The 17962-nt window shown below is 43.8% G+C and overlaps 1 protein-coding gene across 3 annotated transcripts in view; it reads right to left on the reverse strand.

Annotated features, from left to right (window-relative positions):
- The window catches only part of VDR (vitamin D receptor), a 129098-nt gene that overhangs the window by 103096 nt on the left and 8040 nt on the right, over window positions 1–17962 (reverse strand). For 2 of the 3 annotated variants that reach the window (XM_048491796.1, XM_048491793.1), the window contains exon 2: window positions 10922–11008. The gene's annotated coding sequence lies outside the window, so the exon portion shown is untranslated. The remainder of the gene's footprint in view (window positions 1–10921; window positions 11009–17962) is intronic. The other variant, XM_048491795.1, reaches the window with a different exon arrangement.

Below are 17962 nucleotides of genomic sequence, written 5' to 3' on the forward strand. Positions count from 1 at the left end.
CATGGAAAAGAATAGAATGGCAAAAACTGAAAATGCATCATGGAAAAGCAGCACAAAAACCTGAACCTTCAATTATACAAGCAAGAAGATAATTGGAAGTCCAAGTAAGAGCAGTTTCAGTGGAATGAGAGCCACCACCAGTCGGAAAAAGATGTACCAATGGCCCCTTCCGCACATGCAGAATAATGCACTTTTAATCCACTTTCACAATTGTTTGCAAGTGGATGTTGCTATTCCGCACACTTCAAAGCGCATTGAAAGTGCATTGAAAGTGCATTATTCTGCATGTGCGGAAGGGGGCCAATGAGTTAGAAGAAAGTTAAGATGTTCAAGAATTCTGAAGTGAAGCCTAGAAGAGGAATCAAAGGCGACAGCAAATGATAGGGGGATGAAAAGATTAAGGAGGGAGAACCAATAGCACTTAAAACAAGAAAAGAAAGTTCCAGACCAGAGGAGAAATGTGAACTAAAGAGGGAAGCAACAGTAGGTGCTAGAGTATCTTAGGAAACTACTCTGGCAATTTGGTGTCACATTTTAAACCAAATCATGAGTTCTTCTGTTGCATAGTAGCACACTCTGCTGTGGTCACTCCTGCATTTCCACATTCATCTTAACAAGTGTTGGCATTCTTCAAGCCAAGTATTTTCTATTCTGGAGTGCCACCACCAAACTACATGTCTTAGTTATTCCAACTTAACATTATCTATCTTTTAAATCAACATCCAGCATCACCATTACAAATACTACAAAGATCATGACAGACTTATTTGGAGGTGTTGTTAAGGAATAGCACTAAGTTCTAATTTGAAAGAGATTTTTTAAAATAAAATGATGTATAGATGGTATAAGACCCCAGATAGATTAGCAAAAATATATAAATGTGTTATTCTCTATTGTGGACTTGTGATAAGGCTATAGAATTTTGGAGACTAATACATTCAACAATCCAAAAGATGTTAAAGATGAATATACAAATGAGACCAGAGGACTTTTTGTTGGACTTTATGGATGGAACTTGGGAAAGGAAACATGGATCTTTGTTTTTATACATGGCAACAGCAGTAAAATAACATATGCACAAAAACGTGCTATTCCTACAATTGAAGAATGGTGGGTGAAGACATTAGAATTAGAAGAAATAGCTAAGTGTATTTTTGGATAACTGGAAACTTACGATAGAATATACAGTTTAAAAAGAGAAAAAGAACTTATGACAGGTGATTTTGAGGTCTAATGAATTTCAAAATTAAGACTTAATAGCAAAAAGTGTGATGTTTATCAATTTATCGCTAATGTTATAAAGGTATATTTTTTGAGTTAATATTCAACGTGGATGAAATTGGAAAGAAGAAGAAGAGTTTGGATTTATATCCCACCTTTTTCTCCAGTAAAGAAAATCAAGGTTGCTTACAAGCTCCTTTCCCTTCCTCTCCCCACAACAGACACCCCCTTCATAAAGCTCTTGTGACACATTCAGTTATTGGGCATGCCATGGTTTAACTCAAAATCTCCCCAGTGCAAATTGATTCATGAGTTCTAACAATTTGGGAAATGTGGAGCCAAAATTTCCAGTTGAAGTACTCATCACAGAAACATCCGAATGAACAGAACTTGTACCTTTGTCCCAAAGCCGTACCCTTTATCAGGAAGCAGATAAAGAAAAATCTCATTGAAGCTGGTAGAACCAATCACATATGTAAATTTGTTTCTATCCTACAACCTGCAGAGCTCAGGTTTTCCTTCCCTCCAAGTGGATTCCTGACCTACATTTACAGCTGAGAACGGCAACTGCTCCACATCTGTTAAGGGTTCTTAAAAGAAGGTCAAATAAGGCTCACTTCAGCATCACAGTGTTCTTTCTTCCCATTAGGTGGCTGCGGACACAAAGTTGGAACCAAAGTAACTGATAAGTGTCACTTTCTTCCTGGGGAAACAGGAATAAGACTCGCAATTTAGCACTGGAGAGCTATGGATGTTTGAACACCTCTTCAAACAAGTGCTGTGTTCCAGCTGAATTACTTGTTTCAACTACAGTATATTTTTCCCTAGAAGAAACACCAAAGAATACAGAACAGGCATACCAAATGACTACAATGCTCGACACTCTGCGCTAAATCACAGATGTCAGGTTACTGAACTATTTTTCCAGGAAAGTATCCTCAAGAGATTTATAGACCTTTGTCTTCCTGGAACTAGCTGTCTATCGGATCAAGGGGAGCAGAAGCCTTTAAAAAGAAAAAGAGGAAGAGAGGCAGACAGAGAGAGACACCTTTGTACCTAATCCAAAAGGGTGATTAACTAGGTGAAAGATCTGCAGAAAGGCAATGCCAATTAACATTCATATGGGGGGAAAAAACGGGCTCAAGCTAATTGCTAAAGTTAAAAAATACCTTATGGACACTTAAAAGCAAACTCTTTTTTTCAAAGCTAAAGATCAGGATCACTGCTTTTTTTTTTTGCTCAGGTAAAAAATCTTACCGAACATATAGTTTATCACATAAAATTCCAGGAGTTTTTGCTAGACTTTTAAGCAGTTAGATTTGCTCCTTGTCTTCCAACCTAGTACCAAATTCTTAAAGGAAGAAACCAATCAGAATATTTACCTGTAGTTCCTGTGTGTCACGGCACTGAGCGACAGGAGATCCCAGCTCCCAGAGCCTGCGCCTCTAGCAACTGAGTGGTTGATCCAACTAGTGAACTGACAATTTTGGTAGAAGCTGCAGTCATGTGACTCAAAGGCACAGCGACAATGCACCCACTTCCAGTTGTGAGTTCCTTTTCCAGCTGCACTGATAAAGTCTGAGGAAGCTAATCTGAATGGCTCATGTTCGAAACGCCTTCGGAGGGGAAAATCCCGGTGGTTTAATTCCTCCTCTCAATAATAAGGATAATAGAGTGCTGCCATTCTTGATGAGAATGCATCCTCAGCATTATACAGTTTGCAGATAGCAAAGAAGAGGAACCAACTTAAGGTAGAAAATGCAAATCAAAATTGCTAAATGCCAAGAGGTAGCTTTCAGCTGCGATATACCTGAACAGTGTTTTTCTACGTTCACTACCAGCCTCTCCAGGGTATCACTAGATTGTTTCTAACCACAGGAAGCCCACTGAGGTCAATAGGGCTTACTCCTAAGGAAAGGCACATGGAATTTCAGCTTTAATTCTTTGAGCTCTCTCTCCTATTTAAGCCTACCAAACCCTCCTGGGTACTGTGCCCAACCCAGCAATGCCCAAGACAGCTTACAAACCCCTGGAAAGCTTCACGGCAGCTGTCAATTTTGCAATAGAAAACATTCACTTCCAAACATACTCCCAACACATTAATGTGCTCTTGCGTTGTTGTTTTTCTTCCTTCCAGCCTTCAATCTGCTCCGGGGCTGACTGATCATCACATTTGGAATCAAGGACTTATTTCCCCTCAAGGTCAGATGGGTGAAGTATTGTGAAAGGTTTTTTCCCCTCATTTGATTTCTCTGCCGCATGTGGATCACAGTACAAGTCAGTGCAAGTTATTTCCCTATCATGTTTATTAACACTCTTCTCTGTACTCTGAACATAGTGCCTGGTTGTCTGAACTGTCTGTCACCCTGCTGGCTAGTGTGAAAGTTTATACCTGTTTTAACTGTACACAATACCTCTGTTTTCTACATCCTGTAAGAGGTTGTTCCTTTGCAAGTTAACCTTTCACTGGAACTCGCGGCTTGCCAAAGTTCTATTGCTGACAGTTTGCTCTTGAGCAGCCAATATGTTCACCAAGTCTTCCATGACAGTAGCTCAGACAATGGTAAAGGTGGAGGATGAAGCGAAGGCAGAAAATAGCCACTTTAGTCTATGTCGGGGTCTCCAACATAAAACCTATGAATGACTAAATGCCCACCAACACCTTTCCTGGAGTCAGCCAAGTATTTTTAGAAAGTGTGTGGGGCCAAATGGGACTTTTGCCCAGTAGAGCTTTGAACTGGCCATTAAGAGTTCTGTATGGCTGTTCACAATTTTAAAAATTGGCTCTGGCAGCAGCTGCGACCACATCACACGGATTTTCACTGCGTGACTGAAGAATAAGCTGTGTGTACCCAAGAAAATATTTTATATAAAAGACATTCTGTTAAGCAAAGTTTCTACTCAAAGGGTTTAAGTCACCATTAAAGTTATGTATAATCTCACTCTCTGACAGATTGTGGCTGGTTCTGCATCTTTCAGCAGCCATTTTGTGGTTAGCTCTGTCTCTCTGGCAGCCATTTTGTGGTTCAGCCCATCACCCTGTGTCAAGATTCCAAAGGTGCTCATGTAACCTCTAACTGTGGGTTCTGTGGGGCAGAACTTGGAATGAGTTTGCAACAACAAATTTTAAAAGCAAAATGGTTTACTTTCTTAACATATAACATCAACATATAACACCACACTTCAAGGTCCTGTTCAGGTTGCATTTTCAAGTCCTTATATTTACAGTCTACTGATATTGCCAAGTCCAATTCTTCTTTGCAAGTGGGTTGGCTCCTGAAGACTCCAAGGGCTTGATGAACAGGATTCAACATGATGAAGGTTTCCAGGAGAACTCTCACCCATTACAAACATAAAAAACCCTTAACAAGGTGTTAAGGGCTTATACAAATCAAGGTCCAAGTCTGGTAGCCTTGTCTCCTTCAAACTACATGAGCTCTGCAGCCTCCTGCTGCTTTGAGTCTCCACCCCTTTCTGGGTCAACCCATTCTTAGCATGGGGTTTACACTCACAGGCGCAAAAATGTTAGGACTTTCTGGCCCATGTTTTCATGTTTATCCAGAGATAGGGTTGCCAACTCGGGTTTGGCAAACTACTGGAGATTTGCGGACTGTCCCTGAGGAGGGGGAATTAAGGGAAGGATTTAACCTAAAATCTATGGTGTGCTGTAGAACTTGATTCCAAAACTTCCATTTTCTCCAGGGGAACTGATCTCTGTGGTCTGGAGATCAGTCGTAATTCTAAGAAAAACTCCAGCCCCCATCTGGAGGTTGGCAACACTAGCCAGCAAAGTAGCTGTGGAGCCCAGTGACACAGGCTTATCATTGCTCTGCCCCAAAACACCAGCTGCTATCTGGGGATCGTAACAGCCTGAGCTTCATGTTTCAGCTGCATATAACTCTACTCAATCTGGTATTTTCTTTAAAAAACAGTGACAGAGGCTGTAATCATGGGCAGATCACTGACAAAGAAGGGAGCCAACTGAACGCTTCCCCGGCTTTTCCGACTTGGTATTCCCAGCCGCTTTTCTTCCCTATAAGATTCCCTGCCTTGGAAGAAAACAGCAGGTGGGGTGATTTTAAGCAGGAAGACGGTTCAAGCAGATCGTTTCTCACTCTTGTGCTCCACCTAAGATTGCAGCCTCCCTAGGGTTGCTGGTATTGGGCAGGGAAATACCTGGAAATTTTAGGGTTGGAGCCTCAGGAGGGCGAGGGTTGGGGATGGGAGAGTGTCCAATGGGGCATAAGGCCCAGAGTCCACCTTCCAAAGAAGTGCGTTTCTTCAGGTGAACTGATCTCTGCTCCCTGGAGATCAATTAATAGCAAGCGATTTCCAGACACCACCTGCAGGTTGGCAACTCTAAGGCCCCTTCCACACATGCAGAATCCAGTCTCAGTCCACTTTCACAATTGTTTGTAAGTGGATTTTGGTATTCTGCACAGCTTCAAAGTACATTGAAAGTGGATTAAAAGTGCATTATTCTGCTAGTGCGGAAGGGGCCCAAGTCTCCCAGAGACGTTTTATCTTTAAAAAAAAGTTGGAGGAAGTTACATGAAATTGTTCAGTGTGATTTGGCCCTAATGCTCCTACAGATTATCAAAAAAATCAACTAAGTACAAGACTGTAAACTTTGATTAGAAGTAGTAAACCTTTTTCTACCTTGTTCCCATTCTTTTGAAAAAGAATCCAAAAATGACATGGGCCAGACCGTGATCTGCTATGAAAATATAGTTTATCCCAGAAGGAAACATTAGGGAAAACTAACCCTTGATTGCATGACACAATACTGGCACTCTTCATGGGCAGACAAGCTTATCAGCAGGATATCAAGGAGATGGAGCATATGTACATTTCCACATCATCCACCCTTGCAACACTGTACTGGCCACCTACATGGTCTCTTATTGAGAGGTGGGGCCGTATGGAGCAACATATCCTGTATGTGTGTGCCAAAATATCAAGGCACACACATACATGATGACTTCTAGATGTAGCCACCACACCAAGTAAAATTCTGGCTGGCTGACAATCTAGCCTAATGTGTCGGGCAACTCAAGGGGGTGCTCTCCCAACATAGTCCTAATTGACACTTTCGGTGTTAACTTGAGCCAGCTATTGCTTTAATTTCCAGTGCCAGCTACAAAGGACTTTCACCACAGAAAATGCAGAACACAGTAAGAACATAAGAACTAGCCTGCTGGATCAGACCAGAGTCCATCTAGTCCAGCACTCTGCTACTCGCAGTGGCCCACCAGGTGCCTTTGGGAGCTCACATGCAGGATGTGAAAGCAATGGCCTTCTGCTGCTGCTGCTCCCGAGCACCTGGTCTGCTAAGGCATTTGCAATCTGAGATCAAGGAGGATCAAGATTGGTAGCCATAGATCGACTTCTCCTCCATAAATCTGTCCAAACCCTTTTTAAAGCTATCCAGGTTAGTGGCCATCACCACCTCCCGTGGCAGCATATTCCAAACACCAATCACACATTGCGTGAAGAAGTGTTTCCTTTTATTAGTCCTAATTCTTCCCCCCAGCATTTTCAATGTATGACCCCTGGTTCTAGTATTGTGAGAAAGAGAGAAAACCGGGTTTGATTCCCCGCTCTGTTGCCTGAGCTGTGGAGGCTTATCTGGGGAATTCAGATTAGCCTGTGTACTCCCACACATGCCAGCTGGGTGACCTTGGGCGAGTCACAGCTTCTCAGAGCTCTCTCAGCCCCACCTACCTCAAGGGTGTTTGTTGTGAGGGGGGAAGGGCAAGGAGATTGTAAGCCCCTTTGAGTCTCCTGCAGGAGAGAAAGGGGGAATATAAATCCAAACTCTTCTTCTTCTTCTCTGTCATTCAGAGTATAATGGCTAATGGAAGCTTCTGTTGTTGAACTATAAGTGTAAAACTCTGTGAGCCTCCACCCCTTTTTTCTTGCTTTATAGTCTGGGGTGTTAAAAAAAATCCAGGCCCCCAGTGTTTAACAAGGCAAAGTGTGCCATTAATTTGTAACCAATTCATGACAATGCCATGGGAGTGTCATACTAAGGCAGCGGTGGTGAACCTATGGCACGGGTGCCAGGTGGCACTCAGAGCCCTTTCTGTGGGCACGCATGCACAGAGTTCATCATATGGGGGGGGGCGGAAAATCACAAACCCCCCCACACACAGGCTGGCCTGGGCATGATCCTTTACCCGGGAGTAAGCTCGGTTGCTGGCAATGGGGCTTGCTTCTGAGTAAACCCTCCTAGGGTCATGATTCACCCATTCGAAGCGTTGCATGGTTGCTTCACCAAGCTTACTCCTGAGAAATATGCGCCTCGGAGCCAACTGTTTTTTCTAAACTAAAACCTCAGTATTCAGGTTAAATTGCCGTGTTGGCACTTTGCGATAAATAAGTGGGTTTTGGGTTGCAATTTGGGCACTCAGTCTCGAAAAGGTTCGCCATCGCTGTACTAAGGTATTGCTATGTGGATCTCCAATTTCTAGTGGACACTTGGAAACTCTCAGTCTGCTATTTCCTGCGGTCTGAACTTTCTGCTAGTTTTTGTTGGCACACATGGTTTTAGAGTTCTTTGGGAATGACTCGTTTACACTTGAGGAAAAACTGAAATCTTAAAAGGAATGAAGTAATCAACCCAAGGCTATACTGCAAAGTCAGTAGCAAAAAGCGGTCTGGGTTCAAGGCTTTAGCCATTTATCAAGCAACCAAGGAAATTGTACAACGCTATCAACGTTTTTTTTAAAGCAGTCACGATTGTATGCTATAAAAATACAATTTATCTGATGTGAAAAAATGAGGTCTGCCATAATTACGGTTCAAACTGCAAGTATGCTATTTTTAGCAATTAACAGCTATATAAAAAGTAAAATAAATGCCAAGAAAGTAGCATACTAGTCAGTGAGTAGTTACTCACAGTGCATAAACATACCAATAAAAGGTTAGGATCTGAAGGTTCCACACATAATGGCTTGAACCTTACTAAGCTGCTCAGCCTTTCTCAAAACTTTCCTCTAGTCTAGCCCAGGGGTCAGCAACCGTTTACACTCAAAGAGCCATTTGGACCCATTTTTCCCGAAAAGAAAACTCATGGAGCCGCACCCTTGGGGGGCGGGGAATTCCCCACTCTCCCTGCTGAGCAAGGAGCATAAGCCAGCGGCGGCCGACGCAGCTTCTCTCCCCCCCACCTCTGTGGGGGGTGCGGATTCCCCACACTCCCTACTGAGCAGGAAGCGTAAGCCCACGGCGGCCGATGCCGCTTTCTTCTCTCCCCCTCTGCCTCTGCGGGGGGGGGGGGGCAGATTCCCCATGTTGCCCAGGAAGGGGCCGGGAGCCACACCACAGGCTCAAAAGAGCCATTTGCGGCTTGCAAGCCGTGGGTTGCCGACCCCCACTCTAGCCCAAGGAAATTTCCTCCAATGGAAGAGCTGTTGAAGAAAAGCTCCTTGGACCCGAGGAAGGTTTCAGATTTGGTTGAGCGGACTGCCTGGACCTGGACTTCAGCCAGTTGCAGGAATTCAACCATACCACGGCAAAATTATATAGCCACCCTGCCTCCATCTCCGTGTAAGGCTATCAGAAAAAGACAAAAAAACCCCCAGTAATTTCCAAAGCTGTTGAATTCTTTATCGTATGGTCACATTACACAGAAATCTCGGGAGGGGAGGTCTCTTCCAAACACTTTTATGGTCCCTCAGATAAACAGGCACAACTAGAATTTAAGTGTGGAATTTTCCAGTGAAACTGACTTCCTACTATCTCTGCAGCAGGTCATAGGTTGATCTTAACCAGTTCGTTCCAGTTTCAAGGTCAGTTACTTTTCTTTATTTTCGTAATCAAAGCGCATGCCAGTTAGCCCACATTCCCCCCACCCCCCGCTAGTATGGTTTTCATAGGTTCTAACATGTCTCGACTTGGGTTCATTGCAGTTTCCACAAAGCTGCCATTTACCAAATTTGACCATGACATTTGCCATTGACTGGCAAAAACTAGCCAGGATTTTGAGTGAAGAACACTGGTTACTTGCTATTCTTTAACTAGAAATACCAAGAACTGAATGTGGGATGTTCTATAGCCGTGGTGGTGAACCTTTGGCACTCCAGATGTTATGGACTACAATTCCTATCAGCCCCTGCCAGCATGGCCAATTGGCAGGGGCTGATGGGAATTGTAGTCCATAACATCTGGAGTGCCAAAGGTTCGCCACCACTGTTCTATAGGCAAGCCATGGACTAGGCCACTGAGCCACCGGCCCACCCCTGCCATACTGCTGCTACGATCCTTTCTGGGCATGTGCATAATAGTTTCTCCAAAGAGCACTTGCTCAGCAGCTAGTACATCACAGCCTCAACCACAGTTGTTCAAACCTCCCTGACCTAGAGAGAAAGGCGAGGTATAAATATTTTAATAAGTAACACATTAAAAAAATAAAAATGAAGGTCTAAGGGATATACTGGATTTGCATGTATGAATCTCAAGTTCAAGTTCCTGTTCAGGCATTAAACCTTGTCGCAGCATTACTTGCAAAGTGCTAAGCAAGAAAGCAGTTCCAGGAAAAACAGTACGCCTCGAAACAAGACACTGTATATACTCGAGTATAAGCCGACCTGAATATAAGCCGAGGCATCTAATTTTACCACAAAAAACTGGGAAAACTTATTGACTCTAGTATAAGCCTAGGGTGGGAAATGCAGCAGCTACAGGTAAATTTCAAAAACAAAAACAAAAAATAAAACCTCAAATGGAGGTTGCTTGAAAAGAACAAGCAAGCGGCTGGCAAGCAAAATGGTGGATCAGCTCAGTTAGGGACACTTTGCAGAAGAATCCCTGTGTAAACAAAAAAAAATCATTTAAAAACCCCACTGCAAAGCAAACAGCAGAGGGGGGAAGTACTACCTTCATAAATGCTCTGTGTCTCCTCTATATATTCATAAACCAATCAAAAATACTAGACACTATGAAATGCCAGTACTTTCTCCTTCCCCTGGGACTCCATCTTGCCTTTCACTTCCTTGCAGGAGAATAGCTACCGTATATACTCGAGTATAAGCCGACCTGAATATAAGCTGAGAGGAGCTTTTTCAGCATTAAAAATGTGCTGAAAAAGTCGGCTTATACACGAGTATATACGGTACTCATTTTTGTATCAGCTACAAGCCAAAAATAAATAAATAAATACTAGCCCTCCCTAAATTTCATTTTGCTCTTATCATTGCCGAAAGTTCACAATCAAATTTCAAAAGTTTCTGCTGGCATCAAGGGCATTTACAGAATTCTACGAAAAAGCCCAGTGCTTAAAATAAGACTGATGTGCTAAATAAGGGCAACATATATGATTATTTATTTTCTTTCCAAAGCTTGTTTCCTGCCTTCCTGCTCTTACAAGGGCCATCAAGGTGATAACAATTTTTTGGCAGTTGAATTAGAGCAATTGTTTCTCTCTCCTGACCATATAGCACTTCCTCAGAAACATACATGAAAAAAATCACACCATAAAACCATTAAAATCAGCCTTCCTTCCAACCACACATCATTAAAACAATTATAAACAGAGTTAAAATGCATACAAAGCAGAGTACATAGACATACAACATTTATATACATGCACATGTATATATCTGGGAAAACTCAAAATCTTATTGGAAATGGCAGCAATTTTAGATTTAAAAAAAAAACTCTTCTGGAAGAATTATTTTAAAATGCACAAGTTTCTCACCTACGTTATCTTGAAATAATTCAAAGATGAGATGCTGTAAATGTTGGCAGTCAGAAGTCTATGGTAGTGTTAACCAGTGTAGTCCAACTGCAGAAGCAAGAAATTGTTAAATCATTAATGACGTCTTGGTTTTCATATAGCTTTTACTATTGGTTGGCACAGAGAATGTATATGCAAGTACCTTTAAAAAACAGAGAAGCAAACAAATACTAAATGCCTTTTATCAATGGTCTCGTCAACAGCTTAATGTTGAGGCTTTAAGCATGTTAAAGTTACACAAAAGTACATAGCTGCTACACAGGTAGCATGGGATCAGAGCTGAAAGAGACTACGAGGTCCATCAAGTCCAATCCCCACCTTAAGCCTGCACTGGAAAAGACACATCAAGCCTTTTCCTTGTTCACAGGAAGGGGCTATGGCTCAATGGTGCAAAAGGCCTCAAGTTTGATGCCTGGCATCTCTAATTAAACGATCAAGTAGCAGGTGTTGCGGAAGCACTCCGCTAGCTAGTCCAGGGTCTGCAACTTCCGGCTCTCCATATGTTCATGGACTACAAATCCCATCAGCCCCTGCCAGCATGGCATGGTGGCAGGGGCTGATGGGAATTTATTTACTTATTTATTCTTTGGACTTTTATACCGCCCTATCCCCGAAGGGCTCCGAATTGTAGTCCATGAACATCTGGAGAGCCGCAGGTTGCAGACCCCTGGTCATAATACACAAAGCTAGCCTCGACACACCAATGGTCTGAAGCAGGATAAAGTGGATTAAGTTTACCCTTTTACAACATGACAAGACAAAATGATTTAGCAGGTGATCTACATGATGTCCCTGGCACAGAAAACTACACCAGGTGAGCCGATAGAAAATGTCAGGTTGTTGGGAGAAAAAAAACCTAGACAAAAAAGCTTTGCACAGGCCAGGGAGTTATTCCATTGAACCTCCAGTGCTGCCGGAATATCTTAGCATGTTGAAAGAATGTTGAAAGAATAGCGTCATGTAGTGAAGGTGGTATCGTTTGTTCCTGAAAACTGTTAACACCGGGCTCCTCACATTTGACAAAATAAGCTGACAGTTCACTTGACAGTGTCATTATCAGCAGGTTGGCAGAATGGGTGTCACTGGCACGAACAAGTGACACAAGATACGAAGGAGTCATGTACGACCCATAAAATGCAACGCAGGAGCTGAACGAAGTCACCACTTCTGGAACATACGGACGACCTATTTTATCAATTTGCTTGCTTACATTCTCTGAATGCTGCATGGAAAAGGTGATCTCCTACAATCCCCCGCTGCATACAAAAAATTGTGACGCAGCCAGTTCAGAAAGATCAGTTCAGTTCTGGAGAAACCAACAGCCCTTGTCTTGTATGCAAGATTTATATGAAGCAGTTCAGTGATCTCTGAGTGCATGAGGTGCTCGTGCCCTCCCAACCATTCGGGATTATTACAAATTTTGGGAAACTGTGTTTAATTTGCAACATTAAACTCATCAATATTTAAGTGAAGAGGTTCCAGCACGTTACTGGTTCACGGTGTTATTTAAGCATACAAATTGAAGTCATGAACTCTGCAGTCATGTTAAGTGAATAAGTTAACATAATGTTAAAAGATGCAGATCTAAGGTCGTAGAGGAAAAAACAGCTTTGAAAAACCCAAACTGTTTCATTGGGGAGAGGTTACGGCTCAGCTGAAGGGCCTTTGCTTCACATGAATGTCCCAGATTCAATTCCCAGCACCTCTAGTTAAAAGGCCTTCCTTTTAACTAGAAGGCCTTTTAACTAGAGGCAGTAGGGAAATTAAAAGACCACTGCCTAGACCAGTGTTTTCCAACATTTTCGACATCACGGTACCCTTGACCTCATTCTTCATATCTCATGGTACCCCTGCCATCCCCCCACCACCTTCCCCTCCCAGTTCCCCTGCTTGCCACCCCCCACCTTCCCCTCCCAGGGTGAAGGGAAGCATGGGGGTGGAGGCGTGGGAAGTGGCTGTTGACCTTGCAGCAAGCCCAACCCCCTGGGCCAGCTCCATATCCTTACTGGTGCCGGAGGGAGACACTGCAAAAGTGAGAGGGGCCAGTAGCATTGGCGCGGCACCCTTGGGACATGCTCACGGCACCCCAGGGTACCATGGAACCCTGGTTGAGAATCGCTGGCCTAGACCATGGAGATCTGCTGCCAATCTGTGTAGACAATACTGATTTTGATGGACCAATGGTCTAATGCAGTATAAGGCAGCCTCATGTATGTTCACGTGTAAACTATCCCTTTTTGAGGAAGTCCTTTGCTGCTTAGATGAGCATTTGGTTTAAAGCTCATACAAAATAAAAAGCCCAGCGACAGAATATAGGAAAACCAGTCAAAAGGTTTGCTTTCCTGCAGTATGGGAGTCTGGTTTACAGAGTTTAAGGACATTGCTTCTCGGCCTATCGGCTAAGATCAAGTGTAGAGTTTAAGGACAATTCCAGCTGGGAGAAAGAGAAGACAAAGAGTTTGGATTTATATCCCACCTTTCTCTCCTGTAAGGAGACTCAAGGTGGGGTGCTGTGTGGTTTCCGAGCTGTAAGGAGACTCAAAGTGGCTGACAAGCTCCTTTCCCCTTGTGAGGTAGGTGGGGCTGAGAGAGTTCCGAAGAACTGTGACTAGCCCAAGGTCACCCAGCTGGAATGTGTTGGAGTGCACAAGCTAATCTGGTTCACCAGATAAACCTCCACAGCTCAAGTCTCCAGATTAGAGTGGATCTGCTCTTAACCACTAAACCACACTGGCTACACCAAATGACCATAAAGCACTACACAGAGACAGGGTGTGGCAAACTCTAACTTGGAGAACCAATGAGTCCAGACAATTTTGCCTTGAACTAGGGCTGGATTAAGCTAGTATGGGACTTTTAGCATGTGTTATCAAAGGGGCCCTTGTGGCAGGCTCACTGTAGTGGAACAGGTTCACCCTCCAAAGTCATAACAGCACATGCTGTGCCAGTTTGGGAGTGTAGCAGATCTCAAAAGGACACCATACCTGTGCACATGACAAAGCAAGGAGACCAGCTCATGCCTGCACAAAAGCAGAACCCACAGCATGTACCACGCAGCTCCCCCAACATGGAAACAGCATTGCCAGATGGTCAGGATATGGGTGAGGTGCTGATTTCACCAGACAGCTTGCAAGCATGTAGTGCGGGGCTTCAAAAATGCAGGGCCCATAGCATATGCTACTTTTGCTACCAGGTTAATCCGGCATTGCTTGGAGCCAATTCCAGTTTGCAGCCCACCAAAGGACCATCCCTAGTTTAAGCAATTTCCCAGTGTGTAGATTGACAATGTTATTTTTTTCAAACTGGCAACTTCATCTTTGCCGCTTCAAAGACCAAATTGTTTACGGACCAGTTTTCCTGTTCATCACTAGTACCTCAAACTGGCAAACTAAAAAAAAAGGAAGTAAAATGTAGGGTAAATTATGAACTCTGTCATATTCAAAGAATACTAGTTTTAAACTCGAAACTACCATTACCCCAGCTATTTGGTCTCCAGAAACCATTTTCAACCGAGGGAGCTACGCCAGTCAACTCATATCACAACTGATACAGAACATTCAGCAAAACTTACTTCCTTAGTAAAGGCATTCCACCACTCCTACCCCTACTCATTTCATATCACAAAGTGAATTCAGATTAGAACAATGCATTAAAGAGGCTCTAAAAACCGTAAAAGCCTTTGACCTGCCTTATCTAGTTGGACTTTTGTTCCTCCTTATCTTGCTATTTATATTCCATATGATCCGAATGAATAATTCCCTCATCATTTCTACAAGCGGTTCCCAGGCCCACTGAAAATATTATGTAATACCAAGCAGGCTAAGTGCATTTCCCCCCAATAATGCCCACTTCAGAGAAAATGTTATGCACACAAACATTCAGATGGCACAATTTTTGAGGTACATAAACATTTTTAAATGTTTTGCTTCATTTAAACTTCACCTTTTCCCCCCAATGGGGATGCAGAGCGGCTCATACCTTTCTCTTCCTCTGTGTTTTTATCTTTACAACAACCATATGAGGCAGGTAAGGCTGAGAATGTATGACTGGCTTAAGGTCACCCAGCAGGGTTCCATGACAGAGTGGGGACTCAAACCTAGGTCACGCAGATGCTAGCCTGGCACTCTAACCACTATGTCATGCTGACAACACGAGTCTTACACAGATTCAGACCATCAGCCATTTTAAGAACTTCTGACCTGGCAGTGGCTTCCCACAGATTTCAACCTTTCCTAATCCCATTCTGCTAAAAAAGATCTTTTAACTAAAGATTGATCTTGAGACCTTATGAATGGACGCGTGAACTGTGAGCCTCCCCCCACTCCCAAGATACAAAAATAAAGTCAAATTTGTCAGATCACCCATTACATCTTTGAATATGGCACACACTGTATGTGCAACAGGATTAAAACACTCACACACTTCCCGCTGCATAAGTTGTCAAGTTACTCTGAACACATGGTAACTCCATTGTCAAGATATGACAAGAGAAAGACCGCTTTGGTAGACACTTTCTAAGTCAATGAGTTGTTGGAAAGATGGGCAGCCCCATGCAAAAGCCAGGCGCCCAGCCCCAGCATCACAGTGCCCCCCCGCTGCCACCCCCAAAGAGGCTTCCTGGCAGCACGGGGAAGCTAGTGAAGCAGAAAAGCCTCCCTGTTGCCGAGAGGCCCCTATTGGGTTGCATAGAACTATGGCACCACTTTTGGTGGTGTAAATTAGTCTGCCGGTGTAAGGGGGCAAAAGGTCAGGGGAAAGTCAACTAAAGTTGGCTTTTCCCCCAGCTCACCCCCGCTCTGCTGGTGGCAGGGGTGTTGGGATGCTGGCGCAGTGTTCAGTGCCGCATCCAAGTGCCGGAGAAGGCCGCAGTGGCTACACACCAGCAGGATTGCCCCTTCACTAGGGTAATCACCTTACGGAGGGTGAATCTGCCAGTGAGGTTGCGCACCACTCTGAGTGGATTCACCCCACCCCAATGGGACTCAATGTCTCTTGCATTCCATATAGAATTGTGGATTTAAATAATAGAATCAGTTTCCAAAACGGGAAAGACTGGTGTCCTATGTTGCTCCATTCCGTTTTCTTTTTTCTGTTACTAGTTGTGACAAGAATCTGGGTTTGGTTTACAAGCATTCATATTCTAGTTCTGAAATTATTTCATGCTAGAGGTAGACAAAGAGCTACTTCAAGAAATGCAACTGGCCTTGAAGATATTGGAAAGGAAACATTTGTATTTTAATTCCTAGTGCAACATCCTGTTTTATATCTTGCAACGACATTTAATAGAAAGCCCAATACCATTTTTGACTCCAGCAATTAGTTCTTATATATTCTTGAAATGGCTGAAGATGGGTAATCAGCATTATGAAATTCTCTATCCTTTTTCCTAATTTTGACTTTAGATTTTACTTATTCTTCTTTAATATATCTTTATTGCACAGAACTAAAAGATGGCATTTACATAGCCCATGGAAACCATCAATCAAGAATGACAAACAGGTGCTTGTTTAGAATGACACGGAAAAGTTTTACATGCAGAACCAACTGGCCACTCAATAGGATACTTGAAAAAGCAAGCCAGCCCATAATGCATCACGGCAATCTGGATGGCAGCTACAATAGACACATCTGATGTAGAAACAGAGGCCGTTTCCGCACGAATGCGGAAGTGACTGGGTCGGCGTTTCTGACGCCGACCCGACGATGCTGGGACCCTGGAAAGAGCCGGGCAGCCGGCGCCGCGGAGCGCTGGCGCCTGGCCGACCTGGCATGTCCCCGGGCCTCCGGCGCGTCGCCGAGGCCTGGGGACACGCCCCCCGGCCCTGCGCACCTGCTCCAGCGGCACAGGGCATGTTCCCAAGCTCGGCGATACCGGAGGCCCGGGACAAGGTAAGTGCCGGTGGTGGATAGGCGCTGGCCGCTGCCGCCGGGCCGCAGCGGTTGCAGGTGGCGCTTTCAACAAGAGCTCGAAGCTTGGGAAACGCCGCCATGCTGGCGGTACGGCTGCGAGTCATATGCAGCTACTCTGTGCTTAATGGCGGCCTGGAGATGGCGTTTTTGCTGTCTCCAGGCCGCCATTAAATGCCCGTGCGGAAACGGCCAGAGTAAAACAAAAACAGTTTAAGACCACAGACATCTAATTGCAAGGATCAGCTATAATTACCTGGTTATACCTTTGCTTAAAGACCATATCATATGTTGCTCTTCCCTTCATTGCAATTTATCTCTACATGGGGAAATTTTAGTATGGAGGGGAACTGTACTTTCTGCCACAAGTGTACAACCACCAGATTTTGCACGCATCAAATGCAACGTAAGTAGTCACACACTGATGCTTCAGAAATAGCACAAATTCACTATGTACAGGAGTCTTGCCCTCATGCACTTCCTTTCCTCACTTGCTAGGATTCGATTAATATTATCATGCTTAGGGCAAACTAGAGTTTGCTATTAATATGAAGCAGCAAACTGGGGTTTTAACACGTCATTTTTAAAAAAATGTATGGACAGAGGAGCCACCTATCTCATAGCGTAACCTGTAGCCTGGTATGAGCACTGAGAATATAAAAGGTCAAAACAGGAACATGGTTAACACTAAATAAAATCCTGTCCCCATAAATAGCACCACTGCTACTTTCACTAGTACAGTGCTGCCACCACAGAACGTGAATAGCAAGAACAAAGACCACAGCCCAAAGAACCACAACAGAGCATAGTCAGGCAAAATGACAGTAAGATGCTACACTCTTGACCCTGCAACACACTTGGATGCTCCACAGAACTCACACATATTATAGCTATGCTTCTATAGATCGTAACAGGAGTGATAGAATAAAGACAAAAGGGACCATATGCTTAAGTGTATACACCACACCACCACAGAGGCTGTGCCTTGCACCATGATTTCTGTAGAAGCAAGCACTCACTGGACTGAGGAACAGTATGCAGAGATGAATGGGCTGTACATTCCAGTGGGCTGTATGGAATTCCTTCTTCCCTGAT

This window comes from Sphaerodactylus townsendi, linkage group LG03 (assembly GCF_021028975.2).
Source record: "Sphaerodactylus townsendi isolate TG3544 linkage group LG03, MPM_Stown_v2.3, whole genome shotgun sequence".
Classification (NCBI taxonomy): Eukaryota; Metazoa; Chordata; class Lepidosauria; order Squamata; family Sphaerodactylidae; genus Sphaerodactylus; species Sphaerodactylus townsendi.